The 17,676-nt window shown below is 42.3% G+C and overlaps 1 long non-coding RNA gene across 2 annotated transcripts; it reads right to left on the reverse strand.

Annotated features, from left to right (window-relative positions):
* Nucleotides 1-498: 498 nt before the first annotated feature.
* Nucleotides 499-8,821, reverse strand: LOC135293612 (uncharacterized). Of its 2 annotated transcripts, XR_010355729.1 has the most exons (3): nucleotides 8,605-8,821; nucleotides 8,052-8,301; nucleotides 499-6,687 (listed from the first exon to the last, which is right to left on the reverse strand). It is a non-coding gene; the product is annotated as an uncharacterized LOC135293612 (long non-coding RNA). The 2 variants fall into 2 exon arrangements; XR_010355728.1 differs by lacking the exon at nucleotides 8,052-8,301.
* Between the last annotated feature and the right edge of the window lie 8,855 nt (nucleotides 8,822-17,676).

Genomic DNA, 17,676 nt, shown 5'->3' on the forward strand with positions numbered 1-17,676 from the left:
CACTTGGGTTTTAATTGCTTGGCAGTTAGCTTTTCTTTCCTTCCAGTACCTTGATACTTGAGGTCAGGTGTTGAAATGCCACTTGGGTTTTTGGGACCTGAGTGTTAGCAGCTGGCTTTCACTCTAGTTCCCAAATCATTTGCTGTGGGGGGTCTGTATTCACAGTTCCCTGTGACATTCATACCCTTATTATTATCTTATGTTAATTAAATTTCATATTGTTCTTAATTGTGTGTGTGGCCCCTGAGACAATGGGAAGGATTCATTATTAAAAAGGCAGATTTTTATTTAGTGCAGAATTCAGTGCTAAGAGAGACCTCACTTTACCCAGGGAAAAGCAGCAATAGAAGGGAAACAGCTGCTGGCATATTGGTCAGAAGCAAAAACAGTGGGCAAGGCTGAAAACAGCAAGACCAGTAAAGCGAGAAGAAAATTTAAGCCCATGTGTTTAAATTCAATCTTAGACTAAAAGACTTATAATAACATGTATCATCCCACTTGTCTTTCACCAATGTTGTATTTTAAGAGAAAGTTTCTAGTGTAAAATTTACTCCTTTTTTCAGTCAAAAAATTATTCAGCTGCAGGAAGGAAAGGCATTCAACAGGATGGCTCAGAGCACATTTAATGAGCCAGGCAGGAATAGCAGGCTCCCTTTCCCCTCTTCCCTCTCAAGGGCTGCAGAGGACATTTGTAGGCATAACTCTGGGCCTCTTGCTTGCTGATCTGCTCCTCCACTGTGCTGAATTTCTTTCCACTTTCTGTGAGGAAAAAAAATTATACCACTGTGCAGCAAAGCACATAATTTCTTCAAGGGGTGATGAACATTTGGTAACAAAATTCCTTGTCAATCTATGTGGCTTGCTCCGTGTACTCAGACTAACTGTTAGCTTCTCTTCCTGATGAAAACTGGAAGTACATGTGCTTTCTCTGCAGCAATATATTATGCCCCAGTGATATTGTCCTAGATAAGCATGGCTTTCACAGGCTGCATCCTCTTGTCTATCTCCCTGTTTGTGGGAAAATAAATGAACACGCAGTGTGTGTGCTTGTTCTCAGAAAATTCCAGTTGTGTTTGCTGGTTTTCATCTTTTTTTGTCAAACGGCTGTGATGCTCTTTCATTGCTTCCCATACGAAAAAAGTCCTGATCAAATACAGTGCATACCAGCTGGCAAAGGGATGAGTTCCCAGCAGGCTTTTGGCATTTGATACACTCATGTATGTGAACAGGTTGATATGATTAAGGTTCACAAATGAGAGACAATTCCAGACTTTTCTAATTTTTGTATAGCATTAAATATTTGCTGGTGCTTTTTATTTTGAAGCAGGCAGAATGCTATTGAATGTTCACAATGGCAACCTGATGGTTAAAGTATAAGGGGCATTCTGTCCTTCTCCTACCATTGCTATGACCATAAACCACACCTGCAAATAGAAAAGAATACAGAACAAAATAGGATTGCATATCTGTATGCCCAAGTTTTAAAAGCTTCACTGTCAATGAAAGAAAAATGACATGAGATTCATTTTCATTGCATTCTGTGAAAAGTTATTAGGAAGTGATCTGGGGACCTCTACACCTGTAAAACCAAGGGCACTGAGGGAACAGAACTCAGTGTAGCCACCAACACTGCAATTTGCTGGTTGGCTTGGGTTTCCTTCCAGCCATGCAGTATTCCCAGTTCTCTTTGTGCTGTACTCAGGAAGGGCACAAAGCTGTTTTCTTTCCAGACAATTTTACCGATGGGTCTGACTGCTTAATTGGTTTGGCATAGGATGCCAGAGCTCCACCATTTGTCTGTGCTTCCTGTTTGCTTCTCGTCTGTAATTCAGGCTGTGGAACGGCTCTTGAAAGTTTAGTGTGGTATGGTGTGGCAGATTGTGTAGCAGATTGTGTGGCTTCTTATTTGGTGACAAATTTGGTGTTATTTAGATGGCCTTAGGTAGCTCTTGACCCTCCAGCCCCTCGACTACTCATTTCCAGCTCCACGTCATTGCAATGCTTTGCTTAGCCAGGTGTTTATGTGGCCATGTACAGCAGTTTGTTCATCTAGTGGGAAAAGCAGATCTTTCATCCCCCACCTTGTTCACTGTTTGGCTGTGGAAGCAGTTTTGCCAGCACTGCCCAGAACTCCAGTCCTGGCACTGAAGGACCACTTGAGGAACTATGGTCTGCACCAGTCATTGCACCTCGGAAGCACAAGTCTGTGCACAACACTCACAGCATCAGCCCAGAGCCTGAAATGCTTTTTCAGCTTTTGCCTGCAGGGATCAGAGGAGTGTTAGTATTAGTGTGATCTATTTATCTCAGCTGTATTCAATTTCTCTTTTTTCAATACAACATTCTTGGGGATGAACACACTTTAAAATGGAAAATTGGGATGTGCATAGTAAAACTTTTCTAACAAAAGCCTGTCAATCAATATAGGGTATGTGACTGCATATGCACTCCTATGTATGTTAGCCTGAATGACACCAGAAAAATTATGCCAGGAGATTAATCCTTTAGCATTGCCTAGTTCTTCTTCAAAGTCAGGAGAAAGTGGTGAATGTGGTGTAAAAGACACATATTTTGTCAATGTTGCAGAATTTTATTTAAATAACGTGTTTTCTCAATGACTTTTCTTACTTCTTAAAACCGTTAAAACAGAGAAACTGAGAGATCTGATACAAAAGAAACACTAGGTTAGGACTGAAGATCAGCAAAGGCTTAAGACAGATGTTTCATGGATGACAAGGTGGACAGGAGCTGGCAAGGTGTGCTTGCAACTCAGAAAACCAGTGATGTTCTGGGCTGCATCAAAAGAAGTGTGTCCAGCAGATCGAGGGAGGTGATTCTCCCTCTCTACTCCACTGCAATGAGACCCTGCCCACAAAATTATTAGAGGGCTGGAACACCTCTCCTGTGAGGAAAGACTGAGAGAACTGAGGTAGAGCAGCCTGGTGAAGAGAAGGCTCTGGGGAGATCTTATTGTAGCCGTCCTGTACTTAAAGGGGATGTATATGAAATAGAACATACTTTTTAGCAGGGCCTGTTGCTACAGGGCAAGGGGTAATGGTTTTAACATCAAGGTGGGTAGATTCAGAGTAGATATAAGGAAGCCATTTTGTGTGATGAAAGTGGTGAAACACTGGAACAGATTTGTAGATGCCCCATCCCTCCAAGGTCAGGTTGTACAGGGCTCTGGGTGACCTAATTGAAGATGCCTTCTCGTTGCAGGGAGATTGCACCAGATGACCTTCAAGGGTCTCTTCCAACCCAAACCATTCTAGGACTCTATGAGTCTACATTAACATAAAAACTGTATTTTGTTTGTTGATTAGGAAAAAAATTACAAAGTAATTGAGGGTCAGATTCTTATCTAACCTATCTTAGTGCAGCTCCATTGAAATCACTTGAGCTCTGCTGATTTACAACAGTTGATGCTGGAATCCAGGGCAGTTGAGATCTAGTCATGACTTTCTATAACTTAAATTAATTACTGCAACACATTTATTTTTGGCTTGAAGGAAGAATTTTAAGATCAGGATTGATTAGCGCTTTTTTTTCTAAATTATTAGAGCATCTTCAATTTTATTTTAAATTTGCTTTTACTATTGATGGTAGTTTTTTGTCTCTTGTCATCATAATTTATCTGTTAAAAGTTTTTCTGAGTGTCAAATACTTAGACTATCTTTCAGATTCTCAGGTGACTAAGATAGAATTCTTTCTTTAATTAAAAAGAAGAAGATTGAGTTTCAGGGCAATCATGTTTTGATATTCCCATATGTATCTAAAGTCACTCAGATTAGGAGAACAGGACTTCAGTTTTTGAAATTAGACTTTGTTAAATTGGACTCTGAAAGTGCATTTTCCTATCTGACTAAAATACCCATGGTTTTAAATATTTCAATGTAAGCCCTCATCAACTCTGATAGATGCTAAATGGCACTGCTTTACTGTCTTGATTCTGACCCCATTTCTTACACTGTCAATATGGTGTAAATCCTTCAAACTCAACAGAATTACTCTAGGTTTAGACTGCCATAAAAGTTTAAAGTCTACCTCTATGCCTTTGCTCCCCAAAAGAAAAATGTTTGTCATGGTAGCGAACTGCAACCATAAGAAGTAGATTGGAGTTAGATTAATTTATAACACATAAAATCTGACATTCTGTTTTCCTAAATTAAAATACCATTTTTGGGGTACTGAACGTTATTAATCATTATAACTAATTAGAATTCAGGGTCCGCCTCTGAGGCACCATGTCAATAACATCACTGAATAGTGCTGGGCTAGGCTTGGTTGAAAAAGAAAGTTGGTTCACAGTATATGGTCAACATTGCTCCCAAAGCTCCCCATGCACACAGGCTCAAGATCTGATACTGTTTGTGGGCCACTTTTGCTCCTCCTCCTCCTTACTCATTTCTGCCCCCCTGTCAGCGATGTTCTTCTCCCCACCCTTTCAGTTTCAGGAGCCTGCAGGTTATTAGGCTGTAGGTCATTAGCCAGACACTACCTTACCAACAAAATGTGTTCAAAGTAAACCAGATGCAGGAAGAAGGGAAGATGGAGCTAGTGTGGGCCAGCAGCACAGCCAAACATAGTCTCCATCTTCAGATATCACAGCTGGACTCTGAGGTCCCCTCTCCTGTGGCCCGACAGCAAATGTCCTGTTTTCATCCTTGCAGTGAAGGAAGTATTTCAGAGCTCACCACTTGCTGAGATTCAAGTCCTTACAGTGACACTGGCTTTTAATAACACAGATACACCCATTTCTGTGGTTTCAAACATCCACAATCATACTTACAAATTTTTCTACCCTAATCAATCTCTTTAAAGGAAGTGGGAGGAAGGGATGTTGATAAAAATCTCACCCTTCTATTTGTACTCCTCAGTTTTTTCTGGTGAAAAATTCTGGTGCTGAAGATGGTGGCTGAAATTGGCAGCGAAAGAGTCACTAACTTGGATAGTGGTTAACATGATGGTTCTGTTAACCTTGATAGGTTTCCCTGCCAGGACAAGTGAGGCACTTGCAGAGCCTTGGACAAGCAACGGTTGTGGAAAAACCCATCATGGGATGTCCTATTAGCTGAGTGACACTGGCAGTGAAATAGTGCAGTGAATGACAGTTAAAAGTAAATTACAGTGGAAAAATATGCCTCTCAACTAATTTGTAACTGAAAGGCCAAGAATTCAGAAAATTCTGCAATAGGTCCTCTAACAGTCCTGACAGAGCCCAAGGTTTGTGCATCCAGTACAAACAGGTAGCAAAGTACCAGTAGGCTGTGTGCATGCTGACTTGTGAACTATCTCTCTCTTTTCCATTATTCCCATTTCAAATTGTATAGCAAAAGTAATTTGGGTTGTACATTTCTAAATAACCTTTTCAACCCCTTCCTCAGCATTTCTTGAGAATAGTAATAGTCATCTTTCTTGCCCAGCTAAGATGTGGTTCAAATTTCCATGAGTGGGTTTTTTTTTTGCGCTTTCCATAGCTGACCATCTTCCATTTACAGCATGCTACTCTGTTGCCATTATGGATCCTTAGCAGCTCAGATCAAGTTCCTACCTGTCCTGTCACCAGGTAAAATGGCATTCTGCAACTCTTTATGGCAAGAAACATGCAGTTGTGAACTCTCGAGCCAGGGTCACCGAGCAGTAGGTGTACAAGCTGCATGCCTCCACAGCAACACTTGTAGGATGGCTGCCATGACCAAGAGAACATAATTTTCATTGCTGCTTGCAAAAGATGTGGAAGAACTGGTGAGATGTGTTGGTGTCCTACTGCTGAAATAATGTCCTAGATGCAGACTGAGCTGATTTATTTTGGAAACAGGAAAACAGATCCTCCCCAAAGAACTCTCCAGAAGGATTCTCAGAACTACTTCAGCAGAGCTGTATTCCTATCCTCCGGATGAGCCAAGGCCAGTCAAAGTGCAGAGTGAGATAGCAGGTAGTGGGGCTGCAGCATACAAATATCACAGATGGAATTAAATTTACTTATGCCACATATGAAGGGAGCAAAATGCATTCTGACCAATAATGCATAAACCCAACAATGAAGAGTACAGAAGAGGTGTTACAGACAGATTAAAAGTACTCCCGCAGAAATGCCACAGGCTGCTCAGCAACATTGTGGATGCAGTACTCAGTCCTCATGTAGAAGAGCTTTTGGCCACACCTCTGTTCTTGATTAGGAAAACGATGAGATTAGCTCAATTACAGCATGGTGCCAGTAATGCCATGGTTGCGGGTTTCATCTCTGTATGGGCCACTCACTTAAGAGCTGGACTCAATGGTCTTTATGGATGCCTTCCAACTCAGGATATTCTGTGACTCAGAATATTCTGCAATTGATTTCTTGCATGAATATCCAAAATGGACCAGTAGTTGATCCTGCCCACGCTGCTGGCTTTGCCTGGAGTCTCATTCAGAGTGAGCAGAGCCTGTGCACGTGCTGCGGAGGAGCTGTTCACACCCAGCTAGAACTGTGAAAAGCAGTGGGCACCTGAGACAAGCTGCCAGCAGTGGAAACCATCAGCAAGGAAGTCTTCTGTATTGCTCAGTTTGTGATTTACTCTGGATCTGCATTTAAAAATACTGAAGGCCACTCAGGTGAGGGTATCATTTAGGGAACCTCATACCCCTTTCCTGCTCAGCCCTGGGCAGTACTTTTGCTTCCATCCTCCGACTGATCTCACGTGGCTGAAACAGGCAAAGATAGTAGTTGTTATTATGTCATGTTTACACGCATTTATGTGTGGTAGAAACAGGGGAGAAAAAAGTGATTGTGATCAAGTGAACTATTGCAGGATAAAGAGAGATAAATAATTCAGGTTCTCATTACAACCGCAGAGTGCAGCTTTCACAGAGAGGACAGGGACTGTCTTTGTGTGAATTGGTATTCAGTGGCTGTTTAGTAGCCATAGCATGTAATCTAGCATTAGTATTAACATAAATCAGTGGCAGGAATTAATAATATTTCTAAAGTCTTATATGATAACTGGATCCACACTATATTGTTTAGTTCTCTTGGGCATTTTAATGATCATGTAATAGAAATGTTGGAGTAGCTGAGATATTCTTTATAAAGCTCTATGAAAGGTCTTTAACACAATGTCTTTAGCAGACAGTTTTGATAGAATGTGTTGTAAAAGAAGAAATATACCTATTTTGGTATTATGAGTATGTTTCATTAGCTCAGTTCACAGCAATATGACATTACATTTAAAAAGGAATACAATTAATAACAATGAGAGGGGTTTTTTAGCTCCCAGAGTATAGCTGGAGGAACTGAGCAAGGTGTCAGGGCAATTAAATAGAGGGACTGTATTACCTTTGTCTGAACACTCATAACATCATCCTGTCTCGATATGTTGAATAGGGGATTTCTTTGCAGTAGGATTCTTAATTTATTTTGATGTTTCCTATAACTCGGATAATAATAAGATGGACTTTTTTATTAATCTTTAAAAATGTACAAATCTTGGGGATTAGCATGTCTGTAGATCCGTATATTTTCCATTTTCCACAGAGTATGGAACGATTGTATTAGAGATACACACAATAGCTTCTCAGCCTGAACTTAATGGAACCATCATATCTGTGCTGTGAAAAAGTACAAAATACTGCTGGTGCATGTACAGCACATGGATTAGATAACTGCAGTCCAGGGAAAAAAGTTATACTTTGAGACTATTAAAATAATCAACATGAGTATTATTTTATTCAGCATTAACCTTTATGTTCTCTGTTAAATGACAATGAAACCAGTGGAACACAATCCTTCCCCAGAGTAATGGTACCAGGCATTTCTTTCATCTCTAAAGAGGTTTCTTAATATCCTGCAATCCTAAAAATGCTATTTTTTTCCCCACTTCAGGTCAGATTTAATAACAGTAACAGGAGATAAATTGATTTGGCTCAGCCAAGCTTTCAGCAGCCCTGCAAGGGATGGGATGTCCCCTCCCAGGAAAAGGAGCAGCAGAAGGCAGCAGGGGCATTGCTGTGATGCCCTCAGGGAACTGAGTTCTACTCCCTAGGGACATAGTCCTTTCTGTGGCACTCACTTCTCTTCAAGAGGGTCTCCTGCTTGGCTCAGTCTGTTCTGCATGTCTAGGTGGGAAGGCCAGGAGTCCTCCTTGGCCCTGGGAATGAGGGTGGCAAGGAAGCGAGGAAGCCACTTGACGTCTTTGGTATAGCCAACAGTGAAAAACATAGGGTTGCTTTGAGAAGGAGAGGCCCAAAATGCTCCGCAGGGGGAGCTCTCTTCTGCGGGGCAGCTGACTTGTACTCCTCATACTTCCACGGCAGCAGTAGCTACATGGGGAAAAGTGTTAGGCAGGTGCCAAGGCAGAGGCGACCTTCCCCTTTTGCCCACACCTCCATGTGCCCCATTTCATGGGTGCCTGGCAGCGGTGCACCAGAGCCTAATAAAAAACACCATCCCTGGGCCCACAGGGAATTAATGAACAACTCCATGACCATTCATGAGTAATATTATAACCCAGCAGGGAACAGTTTCCTAAGCCAGGGAGCTCCAGGTGACTCCTTCCACAGCAGTGCCCGGGTTAATGGCGCACGGCGCCAGCCGCCCCAGCCCGTCCCTGGGCAGCAACTGACCTGGCCCTGCTTTTAAGCTGCCACATATGCAGTGACACACGGCGCCTCCAGCGATTAAATGGTGAGGGCTGCCCTTCCCTGCTCGGTGTTATTGACAGACCCATCAGGGGCAGTGATGCATCGGCACCTGCTCAGCCCCAGCGGGCCGGCACAGGACAGGGCGGCTGCCCAGCCACCATGTTGGCGGAGAGGCCTCGCGCCCTCCCATCGACCTGCCGGGCCTCGGCGTTATCGACCACTCCAATTTGCAGGAATTTATGGTATTGATGTGGGGCTGATTAACATTTTGTGCCACAGCAGTTCAATACGGGCTGGTAACAGCTTTTAATGATTAATTGACTTTTATGATTCCGCCTGGGCGCTGTCAAGCCGGCTGTGAATGGCGGGCACGCGCCTCCACAGCCACTCTCTCCGGTGGCACCGGGCAGTGATTGAGTGCCTGGGAAATTAGTGTCCTTGCTGTCTCGTTTTATGAAAGATAAATGCTATGACATTTAATGTAGACCTTAATTTAGAACAGAACTAAACAGATCATTTTGCAATTTAATCATAAACAGGTAAATATCAAAATTGTTTAGCATTTCACGAGTCAGGCAGACAGGCAGCAGAGGTAAAGTGAAGTGGGCAGCAGTGGAATGGCAGAGGTAAGGTGAGGTAAGGTAATGAGACTTGGAGCCAGAGATGTTTTAATAGTGGCAGCAGCATAAATTAGATGGTATATCACATCCACCATTCAGATATGGTCTGCCCATATGGTGATCTTGCTCTCTCTTTCTCTTTCTTCCTGTAATCCCATCCACTGTTCCCACTCTAGCTGTAAGGTGAGGGTTCTGACACATGACATGATATATGGGAAAAAAAATGTCACCCACAGTTAATTTGTTACCTAAAACAAACATAATCATTATGGAAAATTTGCAAAGGAAAACAGAATTTTATTATAGCCCATAACAACTGAAAAAAAGATTGTCTGGAAGGCTGTGTGCTGTCAACTCCTACCTTCCTGTGTTCATATTTATAGCCTATTCCTTTGCATTCGTGTTAATTAAAAAGATTGTAAGTTTCTTTTTAAATAACTGTCTAAACAAAATGTCATATTATGCGTGTTTATACATACAAAAGCTAAAATGGCATGTTTTGATCCTCTTTGAAATTTTTATTCTCTATCTTCTCATCACCCCCTCAATTTGGTATGATTTTCAGAGGAAATGAGGCTGCAATGGGCCAGATTCTTGAATCATTTTGACCCACTTTGAAATAGCTGGGGAGTTACTGAATCTCCCCATTCAAGGATTCCCTTGGCACTAGGGAGTTCCTAGCTCATACAAAGATGACAGAGCCATTTCCTATGCCATCTGTTCCTACAGAAACCATTTAGAAGAGCCTAGTGGAGGCAGACCAGGGTTGCAATTGAGGTGTTTCTGTATTTCCTTCTCCCTTTCCAAGACCCTCATGGAGGCAGAAGCTAACCTGTTACAGTGCAACAAGAATCCCAGGAGCAAAAACCTAAAGTGAGCTCTCTAGCTGATCCTCTAAGCTTTACCCAGTATAATTTGAAGGGATAATCCAAGAAGCCACATAAAACAGACCAGCTCCAAAGGCTCTTCTCTTTAAACCTGAATCACTTTCTGGAAGTCAAGAAGCAATCAGACAGAGTTAAATTACAAAACTGATTGGGCTGTAACATCTGAGGAAAGGGGGGAAAGGGGAATGGATACAAACTTCTGGACAAAGCTGAGTGCATCCCCCTCTTTACCCTGATCAGCAGAAAATCTCATCTAGTAACAGTCCTCAGCTAGCTATGTGATACCTGGAAGGGGGTACGTAGCTCTTGAATCAAAATTCAGAGTGCTGAGCAAGACCCTTAAAGCTCTGTGTACACAGGATGTTTGCCTATGGATTTGTCCTGATGAGCTTTGTGACTCTCCTGACGCTGTGATCCAAATGGCACATACTCTGACAGGTTTCTCTGCTTGAAGACACCAAGAGGTAGTAAGGGATGGCTTTTTAAACCACTTCTCAACTTATGCCACTTGTTACTCTGTCAGGAGGAGCACATCCTTCTTCACCATCAGGCAGGCTGGTGAGGAAGCAGGGTCCCACTTTCCCTGGAGTGAAACAGGAACAGAGTAAACCTATCTCAGCAATAAGGTGGTGACTATGTGCTGAGGGGGAGTCTTGATGTGCTGTTTCTTTGTTTGTTTTTTTTTTGTTTTTTTTTTTTTAATACCACCATTCAGATATTTACTTCTGTCTCTCAGCTCAAGCTTATGAGCATCTGGCACATTTGGAGAGTGACAGAATACCACACCATGTATGGGACAAACCAAGATGCCTTGCAGTGTCCCTGAAACCAGCATTTTTGCCTTGAAGAAGAGAAAGAAGATTAGGTCCCCAGGGCTTTTCAAGCTATAAGAGGTGAGGGAAAAAATAAAACGTATTGAAGAGCCATGGTTGGATGCTGCTGTCACTGGGTAACTGTGGGGATGACTGCTGATCCTTGGAGGAGCAGCAGGTTCCTTGATGCATATTGACCTCTCATGTTGTGTCATCACAGAGCCTGGCTTTCAAGGACATAGGACACAGGTTAAATGGCTATTATAATAGCCCATTATAACCTGGGCAAAGGTCAGTCTAAGCCACTGCTCACATTTTGCTTGTGCTAACAGCTGGCCCTTGGCAGAATTCAAGTGTGTCCACACAGGATCTCCACTGACCCAACAGTTTGAAGATCCAGCCTAGGGAGTGGCATTCTGGCTTTAGATATCAGCAGTGAGTAAATTCCCAGGTTAGGTCACAGTCATGGGCTAAGGTATAGGCAACATGCAAGTAGAAAAATTTAAATTCCCTTGACACTGACTGGCAAAATCTAGCACTTTAAAAGTACACATTTGAGGATGGGTACAGTGAGACCTCCTGTATGGGTCCTGTGGGTACCCATACAGCTACAGTTCTGGACCTAAGGTCACAAGACTAATCTCCAGGACAATAATGCCATATATTCATTTGGCCAGGATCACAGATGGAGCAGACATGTCTGTCTATACTCACCAATGTAAATATACCCTAAGCATGGGCACAGCAAGCTATGTCACTGAAGCCAATAAGAAATCCCAGTAAGGGGAGTTTTGCCCTACATCAGAGCTGCAGTTAAATGTGCCTTTGAATGTCAGTTTCTGAACCAAGCTGTTCTGTGTTTAGCTATCTTACTTGCACATTTGAAGGCAGGTGGCTTGTTTCTTTTCTCCATTGGGATGAGGTTCATGGTGATACCACTCTTAGCTAATAACCAGTTGAATATGAGCCCCAGAAGTGGGACTCAAGCCCTATCTCAGCAGACTCTACAATAATGCAGAGACAGTAGTTCCATCAGAAGGATATAGGTGAGAATGGGAATACTGAAGAGAGAGTGCTTCTGTTTTCTCTGCTGTCTGGGTAACTATGCAGCAGAAAGCACAGACCATAGAGCCAGAGATAGCAGAAAGGAGTGCCATGAGTGGTGCAGGTAATAAGCATTCCCACAGAGAATGAGAAGCTCTGAACCCTGAAGTTTGGCCCTCCCTATTTACACGCCATGTTAAAACATGCCTCGCCTTTGCTCTATTTAGCTCTGCAGCTGTAGACTCCTTGACGGCACTGCTGCTCACCACAGAGCAAAGTAAGATGTGGTCCTCTTCCCTGCTACCTCCTCTTTCTCAGTACGAGTCTCCTTAAGGGACCTTCAAAATCAATAGAACTGAGAACTTTTGTTTCCCAAAGCATTCAAGCTGCCAGGCAACTGCACAAAGGGCAGACAGAAGTTGTCGTGTTTGAAAGGAAGTGGCTGAGAATGCTGAGACCCAGAGTATATGAGACTCTGCTGACATGGTCTTTTGCAGATGGAGGTGAGCCTGTTTTGTCCTTTTTCCAAGCCAGATGGGGAACTGCTTTACTGTAAGCTGATCCTGAGTAATGAAACTACACCCCTTCATGTTCAAAAGCTTCTAGTTAGCACCATGTGCCCCAAAAAAACAAACAGGAGGGCTCTCAATTGCTGCCAAAACCCAGAATAGTCCTACCTTATGGTCCTGTGGACCTTTGAGGCAAACCCCGTAGGTTCTCACCCAACAGAGTATGAGATAGGGAGGCCCAGCTTGTGAAAGGAAATAAGAATGGTTTAAGTATGTGACCCTGTAGCAGGGCCAGTTCAAAATGTAAAACAAGTAAGCTGTTTCTTTTTCTGCCACATGTTGCAAAAAAACCAAACCTAAACGCAACCCAAAGCAAACAAAGCCACGACAGCACTACTTTGCTTCAGACAGAGACCAGGAAAATGAGGCAGAAGCCTGTGTCTTGGGGCAGCAATTGGTGCCTCTCATCCTTTATTTCTCCAGCAAGACCGAGAGTCTTGTTCTCCTGAATCCTTAGGACCTGCTCCAGGCTTTGTCCTTTTCACTGTACCTTAGCACTTTCTGCTACATAGGAAAGCAGGTCCCTAACTCCTCTGCCTGCAGGAAGGTTACACACTCCTTTTCAGCTGAGCTGGCTGTGGGTGGGAGTGGCTGGGCACATACAGTAGAACTATACTGGGCACCTAAGGAAGTAACACCCAGCAACATATATGCCTTGGAGATACCTAACTCAGATTGGCAGGATTTTCTGTGTGACCTTCAGTATGCACCTGCATTTTGCCTAAGTTGTATTCTAGGCATGTAAGAGACTGTTTGGGGTTGTGCTCAGGTTCATCTTATGCTGCCTTGAAGTTCTACCCACTTATCTGCAAAAAGATTTTATGCCTCCTCCTCCTCCCTTGGTGAGGGATGCAAGGTAGAGAGGAGTATTGTTTGAATAGCACAACAGAACAAGAATCAGAGAAATAGACAAACTGTGTGGAAAAAACTCAGCCCCACTAAAGTCGAGGCAAAAATTCCACAGACTCCAACAACTTTCTATTCTGTGGCTGCATGTGCTTTTGTCTCACCGCAGACCACTTTCAATGACACAGTTTTGATAAGTTGTACGACTACTGCAAAGGGTGAAATGCGACCTTCACCCTTTTATTAGGGTGTTACTCTGACCAGCATGCAGCACGTTTTTACATCAGACCTGCATCAGGTAACACAGGAAGAATATTGTATTATGAAGAAAGTTTTTCCCTCACAGTATAGAATGCCTATTCTGTCATGTTCCTCTCTGTTCTATTGCATATTGGCCCATACATACACTGCATTCAGTGGAGATTCCCATTTTCAGCCTCATTTACTTTTGTTTAGGTAAGTGGCTAGGGATACTGAAGAAGAAATGTGGTGGACTGTATTTATAAGTACAGCTCAGGTATTATCCATTCAAAAATAACACAATAAAATTTTGAGCAAAAATAATATTCAGTATTTTTCCAAGAGAATCTATTGTTTTTCTGCAGTCACATGCCAGCCATTACTCAACAAAATTCCACACATTATCTTTCTCATGAGTTCAGAGGGCAGCTACCAAGTGAAATTTCCACCTGTAGGCACTGATTTAGTCTTCTTTTTATGATTCCTCTTCCAGATTTATAAGAGAATTTAATTAGGCTTCTTATAGATTTCTTTGGCAATTTTTGAATATATATATCTATCTCCTTCTTGATTACGATCCCCTTTAACTCACTGGATGTCCCAAATTATAAGCTTTGCATGGAATCAGTTGCCTTTGGCTATGTTTGGTATTATGTTACCTTCTGTTCAGTTAACGGTGTGGAGATAGACCATAAGCACTGGAAAAACCTCAAAGCTCTTTTCTGCTGTTTTGAAATTGAGAAAGCAGAAACATAATTGCTTTTGTTGGATCACAATCCTGAATAGCAAAAGACTTTTTAAACATCTGCCCTTCCTTTGATTGGCTTTACATCTTCTCTCTTTTTTGTCTACTGTTCATTATTCTGCATTTTATTCACTAATGAAAAATTCTATCCATGACAATATTTTCATATGCTGTAAGATGACTGCAATTCAGTGCACTTAATCTGATCTAGCCCTACAGAAACCTTTAATAGAATGTGACAATATATGTTAATTCTGTGAGGTTTGTATTTCCTTCTTGCTTGTGTAATATCAGATCTGTCCTGCCTACAATCTCAGGGCAATCTCCTGCAACTCTGACTTTTAGCAGAGCCAGAGTCTAACTCCCAGCACATAGTTGCAACATCTGTTGAAGCCAAACAGCACCATGTAGCTATACAGAAAGTAAATTTTGCTTTCTTTGTCATTGAAGCCCTGCTCCCATGCAGATCTGTTACAAATCAGCACTGACTTTCATTCTGCCAAGATCAGGTGTCAGAATTGTTACATTTTACATGGGATTCTCTCTGATGGGAGAACTTGCATTTGTTTCCAGGTGCTGATCTCCTGCTCGCTCTTTATCACTAATCAAATTACTTGATATGTCTCTCTCCTTTCTTACTTTTTTAATACCACTGTCAAATACCTATCATGACATTACTATGCATTCCAGGGAAATGTGGCAGACAGAAATAATGCTGATCCCTGAGTGGATTGGAATAATCCATTCATTCTGCAGGGAATAGCTATCCCTATTCAATAATAATATTGAAATTAAGAAATCACATTCAGTCTTTTAACATGGGAAGACAATACAAATAATTGGGGAATTTCCTAATGAGTCTGTTATTAAAACAGTGTCTAGAGGAAACCTGAGCACTCAGACAACTGAAATGTGTCCTTTTCTTCTTTTCCTGGTTTGAGCATAATGCCTGACATCAATACCACAAGTATTTTCAGTGCTACCTGGGAATAAGAGGAAATGAAGGCAGGAGACTTTTGAAAAATCACTTTTGATTTTGCTCATTTAAGAGCTACATATTTCAAAAGAAATGAGGGCCAAACTTCCAAGTGCCAATAGTCCCCTGTTGGATCCAGATTTTCAGAAAGATTCCATTCTCATTTACACTTCTCAATAGAGCATTTTTCCACAAGCGCTCAGCAGCCAGCAATTCTTTCTGGCCAGGAAGCCATTGAGAAAGCTGGCCTTTTTTTTTTTTCTCTTTTTTTTTACCCTTCTGTGCCTAAAAGGGAACGGCAAGCTCTTTTGTGAATAAGGTTCTTCAGACAAGTTATGCTTGATGAGCCTGGCTCTGAGGGAAGAAGTGAAGTACAACTTTCCTCTCTGAAGCCTCCAGAGGCTGTGGGCGCTAGAAAGACCCAGTCTACTGTTGGGCAGAGATAGTTCTGAGAGAGGTAGCTTGGAGACTGGAAGCAATGGAGAAACACCCATAATTCCTCCTGGAGCTTTGCAGTATGTGAGGGAACAAGTATTTCCATGAATACCAGAATTATTCCGGAAGCCTAGTTTCCAATGGAGTTAGTGTTTCATGGCTGACTGACATTTTAAATGAATTATACTATTGCTGCACTGTGAATTCTGCCCTTATCAGACACTGGAGAATCCATAGGGGAGAGAAGCCTTGGCTGTGGAGTGGATTCCCTTATATCTAATAAGGTATAAGCTCTGACTGAAGCTTTCCTTCACATACAACCATTCTCTTTCCCAGGTGGATTCTCTCTGTGTCAAACGAGAACCGAGCGTGGGCTGCAGCCTTTCCATCAGTAGAAAATCTCCTCAGTTTTCTGTATTCACAAAAACTTACCAACTTGATTATCTCTGGAACCTCTGCCTTTCTGCCAGGTTCAGCTACAATTACCCAATGGGTACAAAAGTACAAAAGTTTTTAGACAAGTGCGTGTGCATACGCACACACAGAGCAATTATATGAGCTGTGCTTCCTCATGGAGCCAGGCTAAAAACACCCACTGATAAACTCTAAATGACTGAAGCCTGCTGTGTCTCTCAGTGAGTTGGGCAGGCTGTAATAAAGGGCTCAGTGGAAAGAGAAATAAATTATTCTGTATCTCCTGTCCCGTATGGCAATCAGGCACGTCTCCCTCCTCTGCTAGCCATAGGGTCTCCCCATCAGACGGGACCGCTGCTCAGCCCCTTTGGCACAGAGTGCGCTGCGGGGGCAGTCAGGGGGGCTGGAAGTGTTCCTGGCTGGTCTGCCAGTGTGAAGGATTGGCAGTGTTTCTTGCAGTTTCCTTTCCCATGAGCAACTAGCAGCAATCAAATACAATCTAGCCGTTATTATTTGCCGTTAGTTTCTTTGATTGTGATTTGGAAATACGTTGCTAAGGAAAGCAAAAACCATGGTTAACTGATTGATAGAAAATAAGAGTCATAGAAAACATCTGGAGAGCCAGATGAGTACAAGTCATTGTTTAGTTTAATACCCTTATAATATTTGCTGCAAACAGCCAAGCTGAAGGGTGGATTCTTCATCATTTTTATTATGTGCTTATTCCAAAATATTAGTGAATGGGCTTTGGCAGCAATGTTTGATTTGTGCCCTTTTGCCCAGATATTACCATGTCTTTGGCTTTCTGAGGCTGTGTAAGGCCAAATTATCAGAACATAATATCAAAATATAGGAATGGTCATACTGGATAATACCAACATCCCTCTAGACTCTTGCTTCTGATGGTGACGAATAGCAGATGTTTAGGAAAAATTACAAAGCCAAAAAATGCAGCCGTTGTTCTCCGACACACTTTTGTATCTTCTAGTGATTAGAAGCTAGAGAACAAGCTGAGCCAGAAGTGGTATCTTTGTAGTTAAGATGGATGGATGGATGGATGGATGGATGGATGGATGGATGGATGGATGGATACATAGATGGATTTTTTTTTCCTGCTTGGTTGCTCCTCCTCAGCCTGTGTCTCAGGAATGCTGATCTGAGGAGATCAGAGCAGAGAACATCCATGAGGACATCCACTGCAGCCTTTTTTAATTCTCTGGGGGCTATTCCTGCCCTTTCTCACATCACATTCATTTCTACCCAAAACTGCTGTGGTTCTAAAGCCAGCCTTGAAGAATCACCCTCCAAGGATATGGAGTAGTCCCTGCCCTCTGCCAATCCATTAGACCTTATCTATTACCTGTGAAAGGGTTTTCCAGCAAACCTTCACTAATATAATGCCGACAGAACCACCCCAGTGGAACTGTTTTGATGAACAAAATAATAAACCAGCAAAAGGACTTTTT

Source organism: Passer domesticus, chromosome 2 (genome assembly GCF_036417665.1).
Source record: "Passer domesticus isolate bPasDom1 chromosome 2, bPasDom1.hap1, whole genome shotgun sequence".
Taxonomy (NCBI): Eukaryota; Metazoa; Chordata; class Aves; order Passeriformes; family Passeridae; genus Passer; species Passer domesticus.